General features: G+C 31.5%; 1 protein-coding gene and 1 long non-coding RNA gene across 4 annotated transcripts in view; both read right to left on the bottom strand.

Moving 5' to 3' along the window:
* The window catches only part of LOC109605910 (tyrosine-protein phosphatase Lar), a 343,758-nt gene that overhangs the window by 55,473 nt on the left and 262,325 nt on the right, over positions 1–25,960 (bottom strand). The window lies entirely within an intron of this gene.
* LOC126264692 (uncharacterized) lies at positions 9,548–24,004 on the bottom strand. The gene is made up of 2 exons (XR_007547361.1): positions 23,774–24,004; positions 9,548–9,650 (listed from the first exon to the last, which is right to left on the bottom strand). It is a non-coding gene; the product is annotated as an uncharacterized LOC126264692 (long non-coding RNA).

Below are 25,960 nucleotides of genomic sequence, written 5' to 3'. Positions count from 1 at the left end.
ATATTTAACCAGAGAACACTTTAATTGGATAGAAGTGGATTGGGAACAAGTTCCGTGTACAGATGAATCTAGATTTTTGCCTGAACACAAATTATAGATGCGTTTGTGTATTTCTATGGCCGAATGAAAGATACTTACTTAAAGATACTTTGTAAATACCACCTTATTTGGTGGAAGTTGAATTATGGTGTGGGGAGGCATTTCTTTAACAGCATGTGCTGATTAACTTAACCTTAATGTTGAGCCTTACATTTTGGACATTTTAGAAGAACATGCGCCATATACCCCTTTTATAGGTATAAATTTTTTACTAATGTAGACATATAGCCCATGTTGTCTGAAATTATTTTGCTGACGCTGGAATTAATTTTATGGCTTGGTTAACTCGCAGTCCAGACCTTAACCCAATAGAACATATCTGGGACATTCTTGGGAGTTGTTTAAGAGACCATCCTACCCGTTCGAATAACTGACGAGTATGTGGAGCGTCTTCTAGTCGAAATTTGGTAGAATTGGGATCACAATGAAATTCGAACCCAGATATTGAGTATGAACTGCAGATGTGTGAGTCATTCGTAGTAGAGGCAGAAAAACCCCATAAGTTTTTTTTTTATTTTTTATAAACACAAAATTTTGTTAATTATAAATATAATCCTATTCTTAAATAAATATACAAAGAGTGTATACGTTTATTTTCCTTGTTTTCTCAGAAAATATTAATAATAATCTATTGTTAATTTTTTTACTTAATGAACGTTGGCAAAAAAATTGTTCATTTTAATGATCAAAATAAAATTTAGTTTAATATTTTAAATAAACTAAATTACTTTTTCCATTATCTAAGGTTTCAGAAACTATCAGTTCTGAAATTGGTTTCTCCTATTTGGTCCGGAAATACTCCTAACATCTAAAATTAGCCCCCATTAGCGCATCCTGTACTAAAAACTTAAAACTACTAAAAGTGTCACTTGATAATTAGCAAAACATGCATAACATGTAAATTAAACGCAATTCCAGAATAGAATTGCAACATTTTAATTGCACATTAGCCTTGTAAAATAGTTGTTGCACAATAACAATTCGACTCAGCATTTAAACGAAACACGTGTAACTAGTTCCCATAAGTAAGTTTGAACAATCGTAGAAAATAGGGGCCCGTCAGATTTGACAAGCGAATGCTCGCAATTTAACGATCGTATGATATGTTAAAGTTCGCATACCCTTTTTCGTAGTTGCGTGCAATTAAAACCCACGGCGGAGCGAAAAGTCAAATCCTCGCAATTGTTGCAGAAGTTTTTGTTCGTTTCGCATGACAAATATCGTTGGTCCCGCCGTTCATAATTATTACATTAATTTTCCGTGTAGCACACATGCTCAAAGTTCTCAATTAAAATACGGACAGACAAGTTTGTTTCGTCCGGTTAAATTGTATACAAATTCAGTCACGTACTTCTAATCAATTTATATTTTTATCCTGCATTTATTACGTTATGTCCCCTTGAGCAATAATATCCTGATTTATTGACGGCAATGAGTGGCCATAAAGTTTATTCTCAACCGATAAACCAACATATACCAAGAAACCGGCGCAGCAATCTTAAAAATAGTAAGTAAAAATTCGTTTACCGTTAAATTGTACAGTGGTTGGAGGCGAATCGAATCGCTAGTTTTATTGCCCTGGAGGAGATCAATTTATGGGAAGGAAAAACCGAAACGTTTTTAGTGCAAAATTAAATAATTCCAGTTTATTTTCCCATGGAACGCAATAAACTCTTGTTAGTGGCTTACGTGACAGAATATTTTTCAATTTCTGTCTCATTTACTGTAAATTATTTGTTTTGTACATTAAAAAAATAATTTTTTTACGTTTTAGCAAAGGACATTACGCATTCACCATTTTTATAAAAAGTTTTATTATGTGGAGTATTAATGTAAGAGGCATTTTTAAACAAACAAAATTACCATTTTACAATTTGTAACGAGTATACGTCAATTAAAATTGTTGTTGTTTTGTAAAACAATTTTATATTATCAGTAGTAAAACGTAATTACTGTTACGACCAGTAATAAGTGCAATTAAAAGGTTAATGAGCCAACTTCATTAAGTAGAACTGAAAACTATGTATGATACGAACTACTAAACCGCCAATCAATAAATTTGAATAACAATTATGCAGATCGGCAAATCGACAACAGTAAATGTATTTTGTTTTGAATACGCATTGTACATAATTAATATTATTAATCCCGTAGATTAGCAATATTAAAACAAGTATTTAATTTAGAAGCGCCGAAACGGATTGTGTGGAATGCAACAACTGTAAAACATAAATTCGTGCTATATCCTCAAACGAAGATACTCGGGAGCGTTTTAAAAGTTAATTCTTTAGGGACACCTGAGAAAGGGAGCTGGCAACCGTCTGAATTAAGATTGTTAAAATTGGCGAAATTCCTCGGATGCCGAAGCGTATGTTAGAAATAAGAGCCGACAAGGAAGGGTAATTGGGTAATTGTTCTCGAAGCAGGCGAGTAAACCCTTACGCAACAATGGTTTCTTCTTGTAATTAGTGGGCAACCGGTTTGGCGAGATAGAGCCCTTTGTCCCCGTTTTGGAGCAGACAAGAGATCCATTTACAAACGCCCAATTACCGCCATGCACTTCGCCGCCGAGTTACAAATCAACTAATTATTTGCGAAATTAGTCCCCGCGATCGATAAATACATAAAAGGATGCTTATTAATGAATGGATCCCGTGAACCTATTGTTTGTTAATTAGATTAATACGCGAACTAATGTCATTTCCGTTGCTCTCCGCTTTTTTATCATTGTGAAAACAATTTTGTTAATGTATTTATTATTACCGTACAATTATTTTTAATTTGTGACTGAAAAAATTTAAACTGCACTGCATAAATATTGAAGGTTTTGGTAGAACAAATTGTAATTTACAATAATCCAATTCATTTGGTTAAAATTTTAAAATCAAAATTGAATATAAAAAAAAGTTGGAAAAATCGAAGTATATTAAATTTTGTATTTAATAAAGTTTTAGTAATTGTGCCTGTGTAATATCAATAAAATCATATCCATCATTTTATTAGAAAGATATATTATATATTATTGTATTAGATACAATATTTTAAATCATGATTTAATTTTTGATAAAAGAAATATTGTTTCTGAAATTTCATTTAATAACTGAGTTGTAAAATTACTACTTACTTCATTTCCTTCAAATGTTAAGTTTATATAAAGTCTATTTTTCAATAATAATGGGCAATGACATACATTCAAGCATCAATATCCTATTGTGAAAAAAATCTCTCCTTTAATTTTCGTAAATAATCTTTCAACAAGTTTTTTGATACTATCTAAAAATCTACTTTATAATTAAAATTACATTCCGTGTCCGTTACATTAATCAGTAAAGGCAAAAATTTGATTTAGAATCAAATAGTTTAATAACAATTTGTGAAAAAAAAAATATTGTATATTTATGTTCATGTAATATTGTTTAAATTAAAAGAAAAACACGCGTATACTGTAACTATTTTATGAAAAAGGAAGATAAAAATTTATTGAACAAAATTTTAAAAACAACAATTGTTTCAAAAAAATGAAAAATTTATGTCCTATGTTAGGCTTTACAGCGTATAAAAATTGAAAGACCAATTACACTTTTTCTTAATATTTATAACCTGTAAAACAATTTTGTTGCTTCCAATTCGTACCTTTAAATTGAAATTCAAGTATATTAAGATAAAAATTTCGTTATAAATTAACCAATTTCATGAATTTTTAATTAAATAATTTCATGATGTTTTATTGAAACATAAATTAATTTACCATTAGCTATAACATAGCTTTGCAGCGTCAAAGTTTCTATTAACAAACTATAACATATATTAGTATTCACCATATTTAACAATTAAACGCATTCACCAATTTTGAAACAAGGAATATAGAATACATATTCGAAATTAAAGTGAATATAAGTCCCATAATTTTTAATAAAATAATAACACACTACAATTCCTCTTTCGTGAAATTTGTATTAAAATAAGAAAAATGAAGGACAGTTTTTAATCTTGTCCACCTTTACTATATAAAAAAAAACTAACAAAAGCTGAAAATTTTTTTTCTCTTTAAAACACAGCTTGACCATTTGGCGCAAACGACTATACATCAGTTCGTCGTTACGCGAGAACGGTAGAGATTAATGGCGCATCGCAAATGAAAAATTCCAAAATGATCTTCATAAGAGAACAAACAGGTCGGGGTTGCGGTTACTTATATCAAGCGGACGAGCGCCGCAATGAGACGAAGATAAATGATGTTTCCCCGATCACAGATTATCGAACCACCTGTCAGGCGAAATGTACAACGCCGGCATTAAATCACCGGCAAAGCAGTGGCCGCATCTGCCCCGCCGTGTGTGTACCGTTGGATATTTTTACGTGGAGTCACCCCCTAATTGATATATGGCACTGCAGGGAGGCGTCACCGCTATTGATCTCTACTTAACTTGTCCCTTGTCCTCTGACATTTATATTTACAGCTCCGCTTTAGGGGAGTGACCGCTAAATTTCAAATGTAAACATTTTTTGCGCCCCCTCCCCCCAACAAAATTAATACAATAATAAATGCAACCAGCGCGTTTGGGCGCGGCAATAGATTGCAAAACATATTGCTCACCGTGAAGATGTTCGTTTTCAATCTAAATTCAAAGTAAGAGTGAATCAAGTAGCACTTCGGCCTCATTGTTGCGTTGGAGCGGGTTGTGTTCCTTAATTATTTTCAGTCGTTATGTTTCAGTGCTTCGTGTGTCATTAGTGTATGCGAAATATGATAATGCAACGCGACTCATGCAAACATCTTAACATTAATTTATTGCTGGTTGCGCACCATTTTGAAATGGCATATTAGTTATTCATGGAGTAGTTTATGGACTCTTTAAAAAATAATAAAAACTAATAGTTTCCAGACTGGAATTAATGACAACTTTATACGGTTTATTAGAGTGCGGTGCTTAAACCGGTTATATTCGAAATGGCCTCTTATGCAGCCACTAACGTTATATGAGTAGTTTACGTTCGAAAAACTTTAGTCTATTGTAATGCACTCCGCTAAAAAAACAACCTGTTAGTTCAGCAGAAAAATGTATCTGATAAGAACCGAAGGGTGCTAAAATTTACAGTACAGTTAGAGAAACTGTCGCATAATTTGTTCTTACGTGAAATGGCGTATTAGTTAGCATTAATCCGGCACAGTCATGGGCTATAATTATGATTCAAGGACGGGCCATTTCATCGCAAACGCCTACACTAGTATTTATGAGAGCCATCGAGTTGCACATTGCATTACCGACAAATGCATTATCATTAGCAGTCTAATTGTTTTCCGACCTATCTATTTACTCGATGAGCTAATACGCATACGTGATTAACTTAATCATGCCCCAACCAGTTTTATAATCCGCCAAGTGGCCATTGAACAAATTCCGATATTGTACCCAAAATGTCGAACGTCATCCGTTTAGTGTGGATTAATTTGCGTTTGCAGCAAAATCGAGTGGTGACGGATCGAAAATCACAGTAAAGTTCAGTTTGTTTTTCGTTTTAATTAAAGTTCTTATTAAATCCGTAGGAGACAACGGCGGATATATATGGCCGGGGAGCGAGACGTTGAATTATGTGTTTCCGAAAGCCCGCCACCTACGAGACAATGCTGAAGAATAACGTCACATTATCTTGCCTGATCAAACGGCCGTTGTTTATGACAAGGGTGGTAAAGACAAAAGGCTCAATAAAACACAATAACCGACTCGTAATTACGTCCGTAAGAAATTATAATTGATTTATTATTTGCAAATTTTTGCGTAACAAAACAAATCTACCTAATGGATATTTAAATATGCATGCGTTCATTTACAAATGCTGTTTACAATGGAAATAAAATTTGCATGACCGACATTTATCATTGTTTTACAAATTTGGAAAATCATAAAAACCGACAATGATTATAACGGTAGTTTTATTGTAATTAAAAGCCGCCCCGGCCGCGTCCCGTTGCGTATTCCATAATCGAATCGAATAAACAAACATAGAAAATTGGACGCACCGAAATCCACACCCTCGATTTAAGTGGAATCATTAAACAACATTCAATATCCGTACAAGAATCACGCTGATTGGATTCAATTTGGATGCTGCGAACTTCGCCGTATCTTGTTTACTGGAATAGCCCATTCAAGTGGTGCTAACTATATCTGGGTGAGGAGTTAGATCTCTCGCCGATCAAGTTCCAGATAACGCAATTTAAACTCCATAAATGCATGTATAACGGGCGCAAGAGAAAACCAGATCTTACGATTCGATAAGAATTATTTCAGCTTCGAAAGTGTTATTTCTATTTCCTTATTAAATTACCATAAATAAAAAGACTCTCACTAAAGTAGTTAAATAAATATTGGTTTGTTCTAATGATAAACATAAAATAAACAGAAAAAATGCTGAAGTAAGTATATATAGAGTGATTTTAAAATTGAATATAAGTTTGATCAATGGAAAAAAGTAATATTAATTAAAAGTCGGAGTAATGTGATTATTTTTATAATGGTTAAATTGTAAATACTGTTTTGTTTTAACGAAAATTTTGCACTAAAAAGAATAAAACTATGAATAAAAATACTGGAATCATGGAGGATTTGATTGATCGATTATAAGTTTCATTACTAGAATTATAAGTTTCATTACTAGAAAAAACAAAATTTTCACAGTAATCGAAAGACAGTATAACAAGAAGAAATATCTATAAGACGAATAAAAGAATTAGATTTTTGAAGTGATTTTTAAAATAAATATAACTTTGAACAATGAAAAAATATAAAAGTTCAACACTTCAATGATGTAATGAAATTTATAACAAATAGAAAGGAGAGACGAATTAGAATATTGCAGAGATTTTTAAAATAAATTTAATTTTAATAATGAAAGAATATAAAAATTCGATACTCCAACACAAATGCTTATAAAATTTACAACAAAAAATTTTAATATAGAGATTTTTAATACAAATATAATAAATATAAAGACATGTATTAAATATTTTTAAAATATGAATAAATTATTTGTAAAATTTACAATAATTAAATGATGGAAATGAAAGTTTTAACAATCTTAAATAAAAATTGAAAATAAAAACAAAATTTCTTATTTGTGTTTATTTTTAAAACTGACTATAAACACATTTTAAAATATTCAAGATTGATTGATTATGATATTTTACTTCGCATAATAATCGTAGAGTCGTCAAAATCAATATGTTCCATAGAAAACCAGTACTTCCGACGGATCCCTTTTAGAAAATATTGAAACGCGATTTATTCCGCATTAAAAACAGCACATTTATTACAAAATAAACGACTCCGGTTCCTGACACATTAATCGTCACTCTTTTTTCGGCATCCGCATCAAAAGGCCGTTTCGGTCTCAATAAGGTTTCATTCGCAGTTTCGGAAAATATAAATACATATCTATTCACATATCAACGATTTGATAAATGAATTAAGGTGAATGGCGACGAGGGGTCGTTGTGAATGGGCGATCTGTCTGTCGGTGGAAACGTGGACGATTCCGGGCATTTTTCAGCCAGACCCCTCATTCCAAACTTGTAAATGGTCCGCGATCCGGCACGAACTTTCAGTTTATCATGTGATTGTCGGCATAATTTATCATTTCCTATTTTGAAATCTCGAGCCGGAAAGGAAATGTTAAATTTAAAATAAATTAAATATGACGTGGAAATCTATCAGGCCGAGAAAATAAATTTGATTTTACGCTTTCGGACGTTGGATCGGTTTCGTTTATTGATCCGGGACTGTTCTTATAAATTTTTAGTGACGTTTCGAGTTACGGTTACTTAATTTCGTTAACCGTTGAAGTGCTCCTTGTTCGATAACTTGTACGGACTCCGAAAATTGTCTTGTTTCAGCCTGAAAAGTTTTTTCAAGCACAAAAAAACGAGGTCGGACATTAAACAATTGAACGGTTTCATAAATGCAATAGTTGGACAATTTAACGAAAAAAGTAATTTTATATTTCCATATTCTCTAGATGTTTTGGACGAAACAAGAAAACGAACAAAAATCTTACACAGTTTGAAGTTATAAAAGATTCCCTTACAAATATTTTTGGCTATAGAAATATATTTAGTATCATGAATTGGATAAATAAATAAATATAAGTAATTTAACCGAATATGTGTAAAAATAGATGGGCCAAAATATCGAATATTTTTTTTTAACGACACTGATAAATTGGTTCCTAGATATTTTTGTCTTTGTAACAATTTTTTTTTACTTCTAAATTTTATAACTCGTATATAAATAAATATTATAAAATACGCATATATTTTTGTAGGAAATTAACGTTCTACAAAAAAGACCCTTGTGGTTAATCGATTACTACATTTAGAAGATATTCGCTCAGAGAGAGAGCATTTTTTAAAGGTGTCTAGGAATCAACTTCTCAGTGTTAGAAGAAGAAAATAATCGATTTTTTTTGCTCACTTCACTTCATAATCGATTAGTTATTTTCATAATCGATTAGTTACAATTGCTATGAAGATTTCAAATCATACCTTTTCTGTCCTCTATAAAGTTTTAATGAATAAGTTAGGTAAATAGATTAAAATGTTATTTTTTCTCTACAATTAAAAAAATCTTGAAAAGTAAATATGTGCTATCGTGTACTCCAGTTTCCAAAATAATATATTTTTGTTGTCATTTCCCATAAAGTTTTCGGTGCGCCTTGTAAGTTTTGAGGTAGATAAACTGGCATCGTTTTGTGCGCATAAAGTAGAAACCGGGCATCGGATACAATTACGGTGTGCTTACGCGAGACGATATTTCAACGGCACGGAGGCATTATCCCGCATAACTCATCATAATAATAAGTGATTCTAATATTTCGCGTGGAAGTTTGCAGGGGGGCCAATAGTAAACTATCCGAGAGCCGGGGACAGTCGTATAATCCAATTAAAATAGGCCGCCGGGGAGCCATGTATGACTGTTATCTACCTAAGCTACAAACCATTAATAATTTACACATTTAATGTCGGACTAAACTGCGCACCAGCCGAATTCTCTCTTCGGCCGGGCTTTCAACTTCGACCGGAATGCCGCGAGCATATTTAATAGGTTTAATTCCCCACCCGATGAAACGTCCGTAATGTCTGTTACAATCGGATGCACTTTTGTATCGCGGATAAGTGATATCTGATTTACCGGCTTCGGTACGGAAAAATGTTTTTGTGCGTCGCCTTTTTTTTTATTCCATTATCGGCCGCGCACCGTCCATATCCTTTTACAGGATGGGCTCCGACATGATCGTCGAAAATTCGACAAATTGATTTTAATGAATGTGCATGTTTTTTTGGGCCTGATGACATTCACCGTCAGTCAGTCAAAACGTTTTTCGGCCGTGATTTTCGTGTTTTACACTGCTTTTCCTTTATTTGTTGCACGTGAACGTTTCAAATAAACCATTGACAAAGAAAAAGGGACTTTAATAAAAATATGAAATTATAATAATCCGTTTTTTTCTTAGCTTCTTTGTTCGAGTACTTCCAGTTGTCGTCCGCATCATACCTGAAAAAAACAAAAATATATATTTAGTAAACGTTAAAAATAAAAACATTTTTAAAAATTGATTATAAAATACTTTCATATATTTTTTAGGTCGTAAACTTAGAAGAAAAAAGGAGCAAGTCTTTGATGTTTATAATATACTGTTTAAATATAAAATAAATTCTAGTTTTTCTATAAAAATATAGAAATTAACTTTAATTAATTAAGAATATTTTAATTTTTTATTTCATAAATTTAATGAAAATTAAGTTTTCAAAAATTTTTATGAAAATATTTATACTTAAGTGTAACCAAATTAATTAAAATTGTTTGAAAAATAGTTGAATCAAGATTTTAATGTTTATATTTATAAATTTAAAAGAAATATGTTACAACATTAAAATGTTGAATAAATAAATAAACCACAAAATGAGCCATTAAAGTTAGAAAAAAAGTTTTCTATAAATTTAGAAATATATTGAACATTAATAGATAAAACAAACGCAATTGCTTTGTTTAATAATATGAATTATTACTTCCACTTCTTCATGTAATCTAAATTGTTTGAAAAATGAATGTTTATATTTTTTAAATTTAAAAGAAACACTAAAAGGTAAAACAAATAAATAAACAAAATGAGCCATTAAATTTAAAAAAAAATAGTTTTCTATAAATTTAGAAACATATTAGACATTAATAGGAAAAATGAAAGCAATCATTTTGTGTAATTATAAAAAAATAATAAATTAAAATTATTTGAAAAATAGTTGAAACAAGACTTTAATGTCTATAATTTTATATATTTACAAGAAACATTTTAAACATTAAAATGTAAAATAAATAAAAGATAAAATGAGCCTTTAAAAATCTAAAACTTTTAAAAATTTAGAAATATATTAAACTGTAATAGAAAAAACAAAAACAATATTTTTAGTTACTAGTTTTACTTACTAAAATTAGTCTATACAAATTTTTCATGTTCAAAACTATTTCAATTTAGAATAAAAATTCAGCTAATTAAACATTAGTTGATTGTATTAAAAGAAAACATTTGGACCATTAAATAAATAGTAATATAGACATAAGTATTACACGTTTATATTGTAAATTGTTGTAAATTACAATTTTTAATATGATAAAATAAACGACACTAAAATATAAAAGTATAATATGTTTTAATATCATTCGTGGAAAACAGGTAAGAATAATATTTAATAAAAAATATTGGATTAAGCAATTCAATGTCATTAAATTTATTCAGCAAATATCAGATTTAGCGTCGCATTAATGTGATTATTTATAGTTTTTTGTTTTTTTTTTTGTGATGTAAAAAAGGCCCATTCAAATATCAAAATACCTATATGCAATTAAACCTTAAAAGTTATTGTCCATACATTAAAACGTCAGTAACACAATAACCAAATAAAATTTGTTTCATCCCGATTTTATGGAATCAAAGCACCAATCAGCAAAATTTCCTGATTAATTATTTATCGATTGCATAATTTAATACGACAATACATTTTTAAATTGATCACGTATGCAAACGGCAATTTGTAAAGGTAAACTGCAATCAAAACAAAAACAGTTCGGTAGTTTTTCCGAAAAACATTTTAATTAATGGCAGCGGAACCGTTTTAGTTATAAACAAAATGATTTAATTAACAATTTAATGTTGCGCGTACGGGCCGCATGCGGAAGCCGACGTTGCGCGCACACCTAAAATTTCCAATTAATATAAAATCTTCCCCGTGTAGAACACACATCGAGGACCTCCCCGATAGGCATTATCAGGAAAATTATTGATATTACGGTTCAACAACGGGTTTCGGTCGCTGTGAAATAGCACCGCGGCACGAACATCTAACCCACACATACTCTTCGGTTGACACTTCGCAGGCTATAATCTATAACCAACACACGAACCGCCCGCAATTAGGTCCCTTAAATTTCGCACGGGGTGTATCAAGATCTGGCGCGACCGGAATTTCTATCGGACGTATTTGTATAACTGGTTCGGCAACCACATTTGTCTTCGCACCCCGTGATTATTTCGTTTTGAATATGCAACAAGAAATACATTAATTATTCATTTTTGCGATTCCCTCGCGTTTCAATCTCTCATTTATTCACGAACCATTTGTCTTAATATTGAAATTTCATTTTACTGTTATTGTTTTATCTAATTCATTTTTGCATGCATTTTTCACTTTTATGAAAATAAATTATTTGTTGAACAACAATTTAACAAGATTTTTCTCTTACATTTTATAACTTTTAAACATATAACCTTCTAATTGTGTGATATAAAATTCACATATTGGGTTGTTCGGAAAGTAATTTCGAGGATTTAATTGTATTTTTTTACTTCCAACTTTACACTTAAGTCGTATAATTTTTATATGCATTGAGAGTCCATATAGCAAGACTTCTACGCAGAAGTTTTTGGTTGGTGTCCTTTTAAATATGGAGAGCGATAAGCAGCATTTTCGACATATCTTACTGCTACAATTTATATGGATCCGGCAATTTTGATGTCAAAGAGGCATTAGTTGATGCGAATCGGCGAATAACAACACGTGAGATTGGATTGAGGTTAAATTTATCAAATTCAACAGTTTACGACCACTTGAAAAGCCTGGGATTATCCTCGAAGCTCGATGTGTGGGTTCCTCATGTTTTCACAGAGAGAAAACAGTGTCACCGCATTGACGTCTGCGATTCGTTTCTCAAACGTCATGAAAAAGATCCGTTTTTGAAGCGCATCATCACTGGGGACGAAAAATAGGTTGTATACAATAACGTCAAACGCAAGAGGTCAGGGAGCAAAAAAGATTAACCAGCTTCAACCATTTCCAAAGCCGATATTCAACAAAAAAAGGTGATGCTGTCTGTTTGGTGGGATTTTAAAGGAATCGTTTTTTTTGAGCTTTTACCGGATAACACAACCATTAATTCGGAAGTCTACTGTTATCAGTTGGACAAACTGAATGATGAACTTCTACAGAAATGGCCAGAAGTAATCAACAGGAAAGGTGTAGTGCTTCACCAAGATAACGCGTGACCTCACACAAGTTTGGTCACTCGCCAAAAGCTTTTACAGCTTGAATGGGATACAATGCCACACCCACCATATTCTCCAGACCTGGCACCATCGGATTATTATTTGTTCCGGTCACTCCAAAATTTTTTAGACGGTAAAACCTTCACCTCAAATGAGGAGGTCTAAAACCACCTCGATCAGTTTTTTGCCAGCAAAGACCAAAAATTTTATGAGCGTGGAATTATGCTACTACCAGAAAGATGGTAAAAGGTGTTGGACCAGAACGGCCAATATATAATTTAATAAAGTATTTGTTTATTATACGAAAACTGTCTTTCATTTCCACAAAAAAAAAAAAATAAATTACTTTCCAACCCAATATAATATGGATAAAATTAATATGAATATAACAAATTTATAAAATGATGATGTACGTTATATTTTTCTTTTAATATGTTTTTGATCATGATTCTTTAGAGACTTGCTTCACAAAAAGTAAAAATTAATATGGATATTAAAACTTAAAAATTATTTTTTATGTAAATTGTATTTTTCTTAAAGTATTTTTAATAATTCTTTAAACTTTACAATTTTTCATAAACAAGTATAAAATAATGATGTAAATTATATTTTTCTTTTTTATTTCTTTAATATGTTTTGTGATCATGTCACATTACAGTTTTGGTTACATAATACACAGACAATAAAAAATTAATATGGATATAAAAAATTTAAAAAATAATGATGTAAATAATATTTTTCTTTTTCTTGCCTCCTTTTATTTCTTTTTGATCACGTCACTACAGTTTTTCTTACATAAAATTCACAGATATAAAAAATTAATAATATATAGTATTATAGTATATAATGCAGGATAATGCAGGACCACATACAGCTCATGTTATCCGAAATGGCCAGCTCGCAGTTCAGTCCTTAACTCAATAACTCGAAATTTGGGATAATTTGGACCAAAATGAAATTCGAAACCAGATTTTGAGTATAAACAGAAGATGTGAGGTTTTCAATCGTAGTAGAGGTTAAATTAAGTTCAAATTTTTATTTCTTATAAACATCAAACTTTTGGAAGAACAATATTTTTAACATTCCTTGTTACAATTATAAATAAAAACCTATTTTTAAATAAATCTATAGAGTGTGTACGATTATTTTTCCCGTTTACAGAAAATATTAATATAATATTGTTATTATTATTGATTGATAAACATGTAAAATTAAAAAAAGTAAGTAAAAAAAATTTGTAAATATAGTTTAATATTAATTAATGTCATTATTATAAAAAAATACAAATGCTACATTTCTAACGAGCAGTAAGTCAACGCAACAAATCCTAAACGTTTTGCTAACAACAAATAACTGCAATAGAAGCCAAAGCAGCAAGAACATGAAACAGAAACGTTCCGTGCAATTTTCGTAATCTGTTACGAGCATCCGCTTATCAGAAAATGTGTATTGCACGTCCGAGAACGTTTGTGCTCCACTGTCCCCCATGAAAATGCGTTTGAAACACCATCGGCTGTTCAATGGTCCGCAGAGATAAATCTGCGATGCGCTATCTCAATCGCGTTGATGTAGGAAGTGATGTCGGTGCTTGCGGTCAGGTCATAAAGCAACGAACAGAAACGAATAGGAACGCAATCAGCGAAACCTTCCCTCGGCGAGCGTGGGTGGCGGTGGGCCATATCACTAATCTAATAGATCCATTTGTCCTACCTAATACACTGCCAAACCTGAAACGACCTTTATCCGAACGACGATAAGATTACTCGAGTGCTTTTATACAGTTTTGCACGTAATATGTTTACCGGACAATCGCGGAATTGGAAATGTCATTTCCGCTTGTGGAACAGGGCGAGAGTGGCCGTTTTAAAAGCACCGACTCGAATTGATGTTAAGATAAATAAAATTATATCTGACTTTAACACAAACGTCCGACGTCCGAACGAACTAATATCGCTTAAGTGGACGAATCAACAAAACGGGAATCGATAAACTCAACGTCTCTTTTACGTTTCGTCCTAATACACCTTTATCGAACGATATGTGAAATTGATCTTCAATATTTGTTTTAGCATTACTTTTAATCGTTTACATTTACTTCATTACACTAAAATAATGAAAAATATTTCGAAAAATAAAACAATTTTTTATTACTTGTTGTATTCCTATAAAATCTGGTGATTCAAAAATCGCAATCCATTTAAAACAGTAAAAGAGCGAATATTATATAGTTCATTTTACTTATTTTACAGTTATTTTATACAAAATTATTTTTTTTTGTAATATTCTTAATTAATTAAAAATATAAACAGTATTTTAATGGTAATATCTTTATTATTATTTCTTTTCAATAAAAAATATTGTTTTAGAATCAAATGGATATAAAAATAGAGTAAATAAAATATAAATTTGTGTTTCATTCAACTAGTTTCATTGCAAGTGACAGTTAAAAAATATAAAAAAATATAAAACGTTTCATCATTTTTTAAAATAAATAGTCTAAATTTATTAGTTTTCCCTTTGTGAAATTAACAATTTTTAATAAAAATATTGTGAATATTTTGTCAAGTATAAAGGCTCTTTTAAATGTCAAATTTATAGAAGAATGTATAAGAACTAATTAGTTCTTAACTAATAGTTATTATTTAGTTTGATAGTTAATATAAAAAACCACAATTATTTGAAATAAAGTAGTAAACAAATCAGATTTTTCTTTGCCAAATTTACAGAATCAAATAAATTAATTTCCTTAATTCTATTCTTTAATGAATTAAAATTTTAAATAACTCCTAATAGAACATTTCCCAAAAGGAACATAAGAAATCCCACAAAATTCTTCATCAACCATCAAATTTTTCTCGTCACGAGTCGGACATAAAATCTGGCCCGGCAAAATTCATCGCAAATGGGGTTTCGCGTTACACCCGGTAAAATGGGTGGGTACATTTTGAAAATTAATTAAATCTTTTATTCATATAAACAATGAAATGTCCGCCGAGGGAGCCGGCAGTAAAATTAAAGATATCGCCGGGGATAAACAGGAGACGATCGTTCGCGAAACGTTTGAGCGTGCATTTCTCACGGTGTCTCGTAAAATCCATATTGCCTCGCTAAATGGATGTTAATTAAGTTTAATAAAAACTTGGTTTCAGATTTTTCATTTAGATCCGCCGCCGGCGACTGCCGAATTAGTTTATGTGTGAGTGGATCTACCCCCACGCTCCACCCTGGTTTGCGTCACCGACTCTTTTTCGACGGAAATTAAACTCGAGAATTAAAATAATTTTGTATGGACGTTTAATTGCACTCGAAACCAATTATAATTTTGCTCTACGATTCGATTCCGGGTCAAAACGGACATGATGTTCATTTATTTATTTTTCTTTCTTTTGTTTTGTTCACAATTTGGTTTAGCTCGTCTAAAACTTCTTCGCTTCAAACTAGAGAATAATCTAACTTCATTGTTTGTATTTATTAAATTATGACCAGTGGCATAGAAAATGCAGTGGTCTAATTTTAACAAAATTAGCTGTATACACTCTTCCATGAGAGGACAAATATGATTATATATTCAAGGCGTGAACAGCGAATTAACATATCAGTTTAAAAGGAACAGTATTCTGTGATTCATTTCATATTACAACGTAGTTAGTCAATATTGATATGCTGTAGAGAAGAACATTTTTGGAATGAGAAATAGAAAGAGGTTGTCTTCAGAGAGTCTCATTGTTTGGCTATGCATGACAGTCGGAAGTATTAGAAGAACTGGAGAAAGGTGTGAAGAAGTATCTACATTGAATAGAGGAAGTTATGGTATGGGGTTTCATTGCATATGATGGTAGGTTACCTCTTACTAATTTTTATTAGAGGAAATTTAATCGATCAACGATAAATCCATATAACTCAATTTGCGCTTTACATTAAGATCCCTTACAATCCGCTTTTCGAACAGGATAATGGTTGGAATGTCTCCAACATTCTGATGCAAATTTGTTGTCATGGTAAGCAAGATATATAAACTTATCACCAATTAAACATGTGTGGAACATCAAAGACAACAAAATTCGATATGAGGTACTTCAAGACGAATTTGACCTCAATATGTCAGTGTTAAGGCACTGTCACTAAATGTCTAGATTATCGTATAGGTCCATAGGTCCAGCTTACTGTTAATATATAAATACTTATATTATATAATATATTTAATATTTTTGTCCGCATTTTTAATTATTTACTCTTCTTTATTAATCTAAAATGTATAACAAAAATTAATGAAACATAACTACCAGATCCATTGTCATTGAATATATTTTTGTAGTAACTAAAGATGATTTTGACTCATTATTTTCAAGTTGTAATTTTTTACTTGTGAAAACATTCTGACATTCTGAATCAAAGAAGATTAATTTCTGAAATACGTACATTGAGGCTTGCTTTGTATCCCTTCATACGCGATTTTTGTTCCTAGCCTCATTATAACAATGTCAAGTATAAACTTGCAAATATTTAATCTTAAATAAGCACATATTCGTGCATTGTTTTCTCGCACAAACCGAACGGATTACATGTTACGCCGTGAATTAGGGCTGTTTAGTTTAAATTCGCCGTTAGACCTGAAAGTTTTCCGTTGTTTAATCCACCCCCCGGTTGGAGGGTAGAGGAAGCTTCTAAAGAGCTGCAAAACTCCGTTTGCATTTAATAAAATTACCAAGGAAAAACACAATGCCGATATTTAGTTTCCATTCGGACGCACATGTTCAAACTTTACAAAGAGGATTTGGGTAATTTGATATACCACTTTTTTCTGCTGCAATATTGTTGAAATTGGCATTTTAATAATAGGGAAATGTTTTATTAAAGGCCTGATCCTCGATAAACGCATTAAACCATATTTTTACATAAAACACACCCTTTAAATCTATTAATCATTCCATCCAAAGTTATAATCCTTAAAACAATATTTATAGCCCTGATTAAATATGTATCAAATGGTAGTTCGCGTGTACAGTAATAAGTTAATTCGTAATAAAATTAATTACTCCCGAAGGATTAACAGTCCCTCGGAGACAAAATGGGAATTAACTTGAGTCTTACAAAGCTTTGTGGATGTGCACCTGGAAATTTAAAGAAGTCACAAATAATCAAACAATCAATTCATACAAATGTTATATTAGTGGGTTTTGTGGAATTGAGTAATTGCGCCCTTCGGGCCAATATGTCTCGACATTAGCACCCACGTAATTTATGTTCAATATGATAATTCAACTGGATTTCGTGGTACAGAATTTAATACTTAATGATTAAGGTTTAATTGGCGTTTTATAAACTAGAAATAATTTAATTTATTGCCATTCCGTGTGTTCCATTTCACGGGAAAAAACGCGATGGGGTGGCACTTCTGGATGTGTTCGTAGAAATTTTCGTTGCACGGAAAAAAAGTAATGATTTGAATATTACTTTAGAACTCATATATTTTCATCTTCGCTTAAACTTTATTGCCTCGGAAAGCATATGTTGCTCCCTCCCTAAAGATGACCCATTTATTATTAATATCAGAATTATATGAAACAATAAATCATATTTTTCTTCCAGTTCTTTAATATATTTCATGGCGTTATTTTACTATCTAATAAAAATAAGCTTTAGCCTTCATATATATAAAAAAAACTTTTAAGGCGGCGTCTTGATTCGGGGAGGGAAAGATTAATGGCTTCCGAACCGAATATGCACACACATTTTATATGGGCCCCGTTCCTCATGTGTGAAATGCAGTTTTAATAAATCCGCGCACGTTCCGAGGTACCGTGAAATATTTTGGTCAATGAGCTGCGAAACTATTGTTCACCATGAAATGATTTAAACCGATTTTTGTGTGCGTTCCCACAAAAATGTGAATTATCCTTGGTGCGAATACGAGACAGCGACGCGGCTAGAGACCTAATACAAATGATCAATAAATCACGTATTATGTTAACGAAACTGTTTTCATTTTGTATCGTGACCGACGCTATGCAAACGAAAGCCCCACTCAAACCATACCCGTAATTACCGACCCCTAATAGTGATGTAACGCACGCTTTCTTATAGTTTTTTTCGGTCGGATCGCAGGGGTGGAAAAAAGGTATTGCATGGCATTCACACATTTGATCCCTTTAAAATTCGTCCCCGTATTGAATGTCATAAATTCGATGTAATTAAAAGTGCATATTAACCCCTGTAATGGCTCCAGATAACCATTTGTGTTTTTTCTTTATTACAAACGAACGCACGCCACTCTGTCGTGTTCCACTTCAAAACGTAAATAGGATATTAAAATGAATTAAACGTGGCCGTTCTGAGAAATGAAACGTTCCTCGGGATTGTTTAACCTAAAAAATTGATTTTTTCCCCGAGCGAAAAAATGTTTACACCAAAAAATTTGTCCGAGTATTGTGTAACTAAAGCCGGAATCGAGTCGGAGTGGAGGAGCTTTAAAAGTTTTATGAAAACCAATTTCACAATAAACGTTATCTGAAAGTGTCTCCCGGTTTACTTGGAAAATAACTTTGCAAATGTTCACTTAGTTTATTTCGTTATCATTTCGATCGACATTTTATAGAGACTTATTTGTTTTTCGATGTTACACTTATATTTATTTTTCCACTAGGATAGTAATATAAATAATTTTTACCTCGTATAAACAGTTAGTTTAAAAGGTGATTATTGTGGTGGTAGTCAACTTTTCTATCTCTCATCATCATAAAAATTACCATGCACATTAATTAGATTAATTTCGTAAGTAATTTTTTAATTAAAAAGCTAATTTTGACCTAGAGAAGAAACTTTATAATAAAAATACGTACATGAATACTTCTAATTTTTAATTTATATTTATATAATATTTTACAATATACAACGTAATTACCACTTTCGCAATCTAATATAAATATACTTAAAATAGATGTATGTATAAGAGCCATTATTTTTTTCATTTTTATTACTTGAAATATGTATATCACAAAAACTTATTTTACAACAGATATTATTTTCATCAATAATAATATGTGCCTAATATTTCTAAAAATAGTCGAAATAATGATTTAATTCCAACTAATATTTTTAATAAATATGAAAATTTATTATTTTGAATTTTTCATTAATATAAAACCCGATTAATTCTATTATCACTTAAGTAATTAATTCCATGTTAAAATTAATATAATCAATTATAATTATTATGTATAATCAAAATAAACATTTACATATAAAATATAAAAAAAAAATAATTTATTTAGAAATGTAAAAAGTTTGTAACTTCAATTGATGTACCAATAATAAATAAATTAATAATTAATTAAATTTTATGAAGTAATTTGATCTTTTATGTTTAATATTATTTTACAATCTAATTTAACTTAATTATAATTTCTGTGATTAATAAACAAAGTGAAATAGATATAACCGATTTAAAAAAATCTATTAACAATTAATTCCAAATAATTAGCCCAAGGAAAAAGTTAATTAATAGTAATTAAAACCTCATATTAGCTTTTTAAATTAAAATTTTATAACATGTTTCAAATTTCTTCTTAGATAAACAACTTAAATTATGAACAAGTAAACTTATTATTATTAGTGTTAAATAATAAATATTATTTATATAATTATTGTGAAATGTCATAATAAAATATTATTAATTCCTTGAAGAAAAATAACTTAAATCGTACTTAAATAACTTAAACTTGCAAAAACCTTTGAGTTTAATATATTTTTTTAATTACAAATATTTAGAAAACCACTAAAGAAAATTTGTTGTTAGCGTTTGTTTGCAAAAATTAATTATTAAATTAAGAGTTAAGTCATTTTAAATTAGTTTTTAATTAAATTTTTATAGTATAATGTGGCTATTAAAATGCCTTCACAGAAAAAAAACTTATATAGTGAAAGATATAAAAAAATAACTAGGAAGGAAACTAAGAAATAAAATTGTAATTTGTATTGGTACAAAGATATTAATAAATAAAACTCATTTTATATTATTAGCTTTCATAATTAAAATTTTATATATACATATTATTATATAATTAAGTAACAAATTTAATTTATATAATTTTGAGTTTTTATTATTATTTATTTTACAAGCAGAGTTAACAGTAATGTAAAATATTTTGGAGTACATTGAAAAGAAAACTTGGTAAAATAAAGGCAATTTGCTGGTCACAGCCAAACCGAAGTTAGACATAATAACTTCGTTAACCCGAAGCAAATGCATATACAACAGTTAACCGCCTTAATTAGCAGCTCATTGATTAAGTCGTGACACATCCGGGCCGTTGTGAAGCAGCCGCCGCGAGCCTTATCGCCACACCCCGACAAAAGAACCATCGTCCGTCCGGAAGGCTCCAGGTGAAATATCCTGGACGGCTAACGAACTTAAGATTCCGGCGTCGCACGATCAGTTCCTGGGGCCTCGTGGACGTTATGACGAGACGTTGCCGACGCCGATCGTTTGCGGTGCACAAAAGGGACCGCCGGAAACTACGGTCAACCGTTGGAACTTCGCTTTGCATATCTCAGCCGTTCCGATAAACCCATTCACGAACTGGCTACGCCGATAACTGCACTAACGAATAATGGACCAATTTATAATGGTCCCCGATCCAATTTGGCGGTGTTTTGCGAAATAATTATTTCGGATGTGCGAATAAGAAAATGGCCAGGGTTGAATCCGTTTTCATTATCTTTAATGCCCGCGCGACGCGTTACCGGCGGTATTTATGGTCGCGCGGGCGGACAACTAAAATTAATTAAAACCGGATTTTCACCTACGCTAATTTGCTTTATTTAAATGGCAGTCCGATTTAGCGGACGCGGATTATTTTTTCAATTATCGCGGCATAAAATTCTCATCCCGGATTATGTGCACCTATAAAATAATTTTGAGTAAATTGAAAATTACGGCCGGAACGATATTAAGTTCCCATTCGGGGTTTCCAATATAAAAATGCGGTTGGAGATTCGGTATAATTCTGAAAAATTACATTATAAGTTTCTACTTCAAAATTATTCCATATACTAAACTTACTTTATGAACTTAATATTTTTTTATTTTTGGTATGGAGGTCTGGGTTCTAAATTAAAAAACTGGTTATAAATATATTACAACTCTCAAATTTATAATGCTATTTGTTTTAGTTTCTAAAAACAAATTACAAAATTCAAATGTATTAAAAAATCTTCAAGTTTAAATAATAAAATACATATAATAATAATAAAACATATATATATAGACAACGTCAAAACTTTCGAACCCTCTCGTATGGGCGCATGCAAATTGCAATTTTTTGACATCGCGCAAAAATGTTCAACGATGTTTTCGTCTATTTTTAACACGGCATTGATTAAAATTTCTCACAATTTGTATCTACTTGTCGAAAAAATCCACCAAATCAAATTTCTGATTTTGATAGAGCCTTACATCAACAGGGTTGGTCAAATCACCGAATTTCAACGACACTTGTTATATCTAGATTATCTGTTATCAGAATAGTACGATTATTAGAGAGAGGAAATGTGTATAGAAAACTAGGTGGTGGACGTCCAAGAGTAGCAAATGCAAGGGAGAATCGTTATATAGCGAATTTTGTACGACGCAACCGTAACGTTCCAAGCTGTAAGAACACAGTTTAGAAGAACCTACGGTAGACTGATTTCTGCACATACAATTCAATAAGGAGTTGCTGATGCTAATTTACGATCCAGACGACCATTAATAAGTGCCTAGACTTACTAGGCAACATGTAGCTCCAGAGCACATAAATTGGTTTTTAATGCAGTGGGGAACGTCCTTTTTTCAGACGAGTCCAGATATGGTTTGATGAGTAGTCCTATTTCAGGGAGGGAAGAGAGACTAAATCCACCCACAACTCCTCAGGAGCCAATTGTAACAATTCAAGACGAATGGGCCTACGTTTCGCAAGAAGAGATCAAAAATTTAATTATTTCAAAGCCACAGCGGATTAATTCTTAATTCTTCAGAACAGAGGAAGACATGCAAAATACATATGTGTACTCTTTAAAGTACATTATTTTGCAAACTTATAAATTTCACAAACTATATTTTCGGTTTTAGTTTAGTGTTAAACCAAACCAAACAAACAAATATGTTATTCTCTTTTATTCCAAAAAATAGTAGTGGTTCAGGAGTTTTGACGGTGAGTGTAGTATAATTACAGCAATTAAAAAAAAGTGATATTGTGTTAGATGATAAATATTGGATAATACGAATCAATATTTAGTTTGGAATTATATTATATATTAAAAAATAATAATATGATTACTATATTTTAAAAAATAATTGAATACCAACAAAAAAGAAATAATTATTAATTAAAAACATATTTAATTGTATAATTAATATTGTAATTAATACTTTAAATTTAATATTGCATGTCAGATCTTTTGTCCCTGTAAAAGATTTCTTAATTAATAAACTTGCCTGGTGTTAAGGTGATTTAAGAATTTAATTAGTGTGGGGCAATGATTTCATCGAAATCAGCTCCACGATCGATTAAAAATATCGCTGCATTCTGGTGCACTTGAGAAGAGATATGGTTGTAAATATTTTCTTGAGAATGTAATTAAACTTTTATTAGGATTTTAGAGCGGCGTTCCAATTTATTGCCTTCCATTACGGGAAAATTCAAACACACTAATCACCAGTATCATATTTCCTCCCCCATTAAAAAATTACAACACAGCTTTCGCTAGTGGTAGTGAATTCGGTACGTTTTGGTAAATTCAAGACAGATTTAAATTTTTAATTAGCCGACCGGAATAATTTGCGATGTGGCGAGCGGGCACATAGATCGCATTAAGTTATTGGGTGCATTCTGGTGCACTGGAGGAGAGATTGGAATGAAGAGGTCCATTCCGGACTCGGGGGAACATTAAGTGTACTTTATTTGGCATGTGGCTGGAGGTTACGGTTTAATATCTGCGGTTCGGCGGTCGTCATTCATTTCACTTACCCGGTTACTCCCCCGAGCCTATTGCTTGCTTTATTGCTGTTCCCTTCACTCTACATTACACACTAATTTATTACCTTTCTCTGCGAATGTCATCTGTCTTTCCCTTTTTTTATTTCGCTTCTCCTCGCCCGCGGAGTTAACACTTATTAAGAGCATAACTTCCGCACATCTGTTTTCTTACCATCCCGGATCCCTGCACGAATTCGAAAAGTTCATAGGAGAGTAATCTGGATGTATGAACAGTTTGATTTCTCTTTTTATTTAGCATTTTTTCTGTCAAACACGTATTGACTTTTAGCATTGAATTTTTTGTCAAAGGTTAGGTTATAATTTCATTAACAATTATGAATTTTAATCGAACTTTTTTACATGTGTGAGTTTGTGTGAGCTCGTGCTCGGATATTAAAAAGGTGTTTTTAGTGGAAGTGGCGTAATATTTGTTACTTTTATGATGCGTGGTACAGTTTTAGATATTTAATTGTACATATAATTGCATTAGATTCTTGTATTAGCTATATAATAATCTATGCAATAGTCAATAAGATATCTTCTTTTTTCGTTTAAATGTAAATTTCAACCAAAAATAACCTAAGGAATTGGGTGAAAGATTTTTTAAAATAATTTTTAAAAACATGTCAATCACAAAAGCAGGTCAAATCACACATTTGAGACATTAATATTTATTTTATATTAAATGTCAAACTTACATGTTTTTAAATAATCAAATAAGAAATTAAAAAACTGTAATTTCTGTAAATATTTCCGAAAGTTATTAATAATTTGAGAGAGACGTTATTTAGTTTACTTTTAATCTAAAGTACCCTTTTTCATTTTAATTTTGGGTGTATGTCTCTTTTAATTTCAAGTACTCCGGGTATACCAGACGGGTTGATTTTGTTTGTTATAAGTATTTCTAGATAGAGAAAAACTCAATATTTTAGCATATTGATAGTTTTCATGAATATTTCAGAAACGGTTTTTGTGACAGCCAAAATCAACCATTTTGAGACATACTGAACATAGCTGTCATTTTATAAAAAAAAGCACATTCTAACTTAACTTAATATTGTTTTTTAACACTGAGGGAACAATGCAATCAATTGTAAGTGGGTCCGTTCATTTTGTGCGAGACTCCAATAAAAAAAAACTAATGAAGGGTGTTGGTTTTTTGTCCGCCGTGCCCGGAAACGTGGGGGTTAAACGCGGAGGAAATAAAGCACAGGCGACAGATTTCGGTTCCTTCTGGTCAGAATGTATAGATTTTTTATTGTTGTGCGTTTGTTTTACGTGACGTCGCAGTGTCAAGATGTTCCCGGAGGCGTGCCGTCATTAATCTTGCACCATTCCACCGATCCCGAAACAACGTTGATCCCGTAATCTGTGTCCCGTTGGATTTATCTCTCTTTGTCCGTCTGTCGGTCGTCTATTAAGATCCGGTCGTGTTTCGTCTTTCGTCGGTGCGCATTTTTCACGCCGCCCGCCACCCGAACCGGCAACTCAAACCGAATGAATAAGTCAGGTGGTGCAACCCTTAAACTATTCATTTGCCCGCCTCGTAATTTAATTTTGTGTTTGTGTGCATTAAAGTGGCGCCATCAAAAATCGACTTAATGAAAAACACTAAATAATAACGACCCCATAAAATCCCGATAACCGCCTTTAATATTATTCTGAAGAAAATATTAACAGCCGCATAAAAAAAATGTTGATGAAAACTAAGTTTTATGTAACAATATCTTTTTTACGGGGTCCTTTTTTAATGCACGCTTCTGTTGCGAGAAGATGGATGCCCGCACACTCGAATCCGTTGTCGGGCATTAAAATGCATTAATTTTTTCACCGACGAAAATTCACGTGTGTGTGGGAGCCTCAAGATGCATTGTTACGGGGATCTAGAGATAGCAACAGGCGTGTAACACATGAATATTTCATCGTGTAACACGGTTCCAACATACATGCTTTAATGAACCACTTATTATACGTGCCGACTTCAAAATTCTATTTGCGGGATGATGAAATTTCAACGGGGCATTTCCGTGCAGTGGTGTTCGGAAAATGGAACGTAATTATACGAAATATTAATGTACTGATTTAGGAAGAAACAACTAAATATTAATAGGAAAGTTCTACTTTTAATTTAAGCGCATCTAAATTGTATTGAGGGTACTTCAAAGGTTACTAAAATTAAATATAAATCTTTATTAAAATAAATATTAATATTTTTAAATGTGCTCGTGGTTAATTAAAATAATCTATTTATT

This window comes from Aethina tumida, chromosome 2 (genome assembly GCF_024364675.1).
Source record: "Aethina tumida isolate Nest 87 chromosome 2, icAetTumi1.1, whole genome shotgun sequence".
Lineage (NCBI taxonomy): Eukaryota > Metazoa > Arthropoda > Insecta > Coleoptera > Nitidulidae > Aethina > Aethina tumida.
Note: the sequence above shows the minus strand (reverse complement) of the source record. Positions and strands in the feature narration are given on the sequence as shown.